The following is a 4,055-nucleotide window of genomic DNA, read 5'->3' as shown; positions in this document are numbered from 1 at the left end:
TTTTTTTTTTTTTTTTGAGAAGGAGTCTTGCTCTGTCACCCAGGCTGGAGTCCGGTGGCACAATCTTGGCTCACTGCAACCTCTGTCTCTTGGGTTCAAGTGATCCTCCTGCCTCAGCCTCCCAAGTAGCTGGGACTACAGGCATGCACCACCATACCTGGCTAATTTTGTATTTTTAGTAGAGACGGGGTTTCTCCATGTTGGTCAGGCTGGTCTCGAACTCCCGACCTCAGGTGATCCGCCCGTCTTAGCCTCCCAAAATGACGGGATTACAGGCGTGAGCCACTGTGCCTGGCCACAAAGTTCTATTTTTTTAAACACAAATGCAACATAATTATTATTATTTGAGATGGAGTCTCGCTCTGTCGCCCAGGCTGGAGTACAGTGGCGCGATCTCGGCTTACTGCAAGCTCCGCCTCCCAGGTTCATGCCATTTTCCTGCCTCAGCCTCCTGAGTAGCTGGGACTACAGGCGCCCACCACCACGCCTGGTTAATTTTTTTTTTTTTTTGTACTTTTAGCAGAGACGGGATTTCACCGTGTTAGCCAGGATGGTCTCAATCTCCTGACCTCGTGATCCGCCCGCCTCGGCCTCCTAAAGTGCTGGGATTACAGCAGTGAGCCACCGCGCCCGGCCCACACTTTATATACATATATACACACACACACACTTTGTATATACATATATATGTGTGTGTGTCTATATATACATATATACATATATATACATATACATATATATACATATATACATATATATACATATACATACATATATACATATACATATATATACACATATATATATATATATACTGGAAATATGGAAATATAGTTTCCAGTTTATGTATACATACATAAACTGGAAGTAAATTACCTAAGATTAGCGTAATGACTAAGTCAATAATGGTACATCCATTATTAAGTAACCATCAAAAAATGATTCCTACTGGTGGTAGCTCACACCTGTAATCGCAGCACTTGGGAGGCTGAGGTGGACGGATTACTTGAGACCAGGAGTTCGAGACCAGCCCAGCCAACCTGGCAAAACCCAGTCTCTGCTAAAAATACAAAAATTAGCTGGGCGTGGAGGCACTCGCCTGTAGTACCAGCTACTTGGGAGGTGGAGGTTGCGGTGAGCTGAGATTGCGCCACTGCACTCCAGCCTGAGCGACAGGGCACGACTGTCTCAAAAAAAACAAAACAAAACGAAACAAAACTTAGCTCAGTATAATTTTTCTAAATTATGATTAAGGGACCAGGGTCCGAGTCTGATGCCTGTAATCCCAGCACTTTGGAAGGCCGAAGCAAACGGATTGTTTGAGTTCAGGAGTTCAAGACCCGCCGGGGCAACACGTGAAACCCTGTCTCTTAAAAAAAAAAAAAAAAAAAAAAATTAGCTAGGCATGGTAGCATGTGCCTGTAGCCCCAGCTACTTGTGAGGCTGAAGCAGGCTGGGCGCTGTGGCTCACGCCTGTAATCCCAACACTTTGGGAAGCCGAGGTGTGAGGATCACGTGATCCCAGGAAGCTGAGGCTCAGTGAGCTGTGACCATGCTACTGCACTCAAGGCTGGGCGATGGAGGGAGACCCTGTTTCAAAAAATAGTAATAAATAAATAATAAATTAAAAAATGATTAAGATGTGAAATTCTTAATAAAATTCTGTGAAGCCCGTAATACTTTCATAAGGTTTTAGATATGAGAGAACTAGAAATGAGTTTGTAATTATTAAATCAGGTTTTAAAAATAATCCATCTAATGGAAAGCATTGAGGCAAGAAATTTATTTATAGTTCTACTCTAGCCATGTCTGACATCAACCTAAAAATTCCAACTGAGATTTAAGAATTCCAATATCGAAAATAAACTAGAGGGAAAAAAATGTAGGGATAATAATTCATATAAATAAATGTCTTCAATAATGGGATAATTATATCCATCATTCAGCATTATTTAAATGAAAATAAATAATGGGTATGAAGTGTCTAACACAGTGCTTGGAACACAACAGAAATGGTCATTCTTACTGACAATACCAACCTGTAGTATTTTAACTTCTATATCTGGATTATGTTTAGTGGGTTGTTTTTTTGTTGTTGCTGTTGTTGTTGTTTTGAGTCAGGGTCCCTTTCTGTCACCCAGACTGAAGTACAGCAGCGTGATGATAGCTCACTGTAAACTTGAACTCCTGGGCTCAAGTGTGTCTCTGTCAGTCTCCCAAGCTCTTGCTATGTTACACAGGATGGGCTCGAAGTCCTGGCCTCAAGCAATCCTCCCATCTCAGCCTTCCAAAGAGCTGGGATTACAGGCATCAGCCACCAAGCCCAGCCTTGTTTACTGTATTTTACACTGTCATACTGTGATAGTAGTTCTACACACATGTAAAGACTGCTTGTCAGACTAAATAATGTTATGTACCAATATTAAAGGACTGGCCAAAAATTCTCTTGATAAAAATAAGCAGGACAAATATTCAGCTATATGTACCTTTTTTTTTTAATGTGTAAAAGATCAGAGAGAGGATATTTACTAAATTTTCTCATTCTGTAGATGAGAAAACTGAAGCCCCAAAGGGTCAGGTTGTCTAAACTTCTCTTCCTAGTTGATGACAGAACCTATTTAGAACAGGGATACTTGCCTCATCAGGGATGAGTTTTCTCTAATTAAGAAATCAGGCCTGATCCGGGCACTGTGGCTCACGCCTGTAATCCCAGCACTTTGGGAGGCTGAGGTGGACGGATCATGAGGTCAGGAGATCGAGACCGTCCTGGCTAACACGGTGAAACCCTGTCTCTACTAAAAATACAAAAAATTAGCTGGGCATGGTGGCGGGAGCCTGTAGTCCCAGCTACTCGGGGGGGCTGAGGCAGGAGAATGGCGTGAACCCGGGAGGCGGAGCTTGCAGTCAGCCGAGATCTGCGCCACTGCACTCCAGCCTGGGTGACAGAAGAGCGAGACTCTGTCTCAAAAACAAAACGAAACAAAAAAGAACTCAGGCCTGGGCGCGCGGTGGCTCATACCTGTCATCTCAGCACTTTGGGAGGCCGAGGTGGGCAGATCACCTGAGGTCGGGAGTTCAAGGTCAGCCTGGCCAACATGGCGAAACTCCATCTCTACTAAAAATACAAAAATTAGCCGGGCATTGTGGCGGGCGCCTGTAATCCCAGCTACTTGGGAGGCTGAAGCAGGAGAATCGCTTGAACCCAAGAGACGGAGGTTGCAATGAGCTGAGATCAAGCCACTGCACTCCAGCCTGGGCGACAGTGAGACTCCGTCTCAAAAAAAAAAAAAAAAAAGAATTCAGGCTGGGCGCAGTGGCTCATGCCTGTAATCCCACCACTTTGGGAAGCTGAGGAGGGAGGATCGCTGCAGCCCAGGAGTTTGTGGCTCTAGTGAACTACGATGACAACACTGCAATCTAGCCCTTGTGACAGAGCAAGACCCTGTCTCAAAAAATAATAATTCAAATGTATAATATTGATTAGTAAGAACTTAGAAAGCAAACAGAAGATACTTTGTCTTGAACTATGAAAACTGCTCAGATTATGCTTCAGAAAGAATTACTGGCTATAATGTTGCTTCTCCTTTTAGCTTCATGATACTGGATGTTCATAATCAAATAAATAAGATTATTTATGTTGAGAAAAATCTCATGGGTTGGGCAGCAGAACAAATTAATAATCTTCAAACAGATCTTCCCTTTACAGATATGATCACAGAAAACTAGAAGTTGTCAGTGACTTAGAAGGGTCTAGAGAAGGCCAAGCACGGTGGCTCACGCCTGTAATCCCAGCACTTTGGGAGGCCGAGGCAGGTGGATCACCTGAGTTCAGGAGTTCAAGACCAGCCTGACCAACATGGAGAAACCCTGTCTCTACTAAAAACACAAAATTAGCCAGTTGCAGTGGCACATGCCTGTAATCCCAGTTACTCGGGATGCTGAGGCAGGAGAATCACTTGAACCTGGAAGGCGGAGGTTGAGGTGAGCCGAGATCGTGCCATTGCACTCCAGCCTGGGCAACAAGAGTGAAACTCTGCCTCAAAAAAAAAAACAAA

This window comes from Gorilla gorilla, chromosome 12 (genome assembly GCF_029281585.2).
Source record: "Gorilla gorilla gorilla isolate KB3781 chromosome 12, NHGRI_mGorGor1-v2.1_pri, whole genome shotgun sequence".
In the NCBI taxonomy this organism is placed as follows: domain Eukaryota; kingdom Metazoa; phylum Chordata; class Mammalia; order Primates; family Hominidae; genus Gorilla; species Gorilla gorilla.
This window is presented reverse-complemented; position numbering follows the sequence as displayed.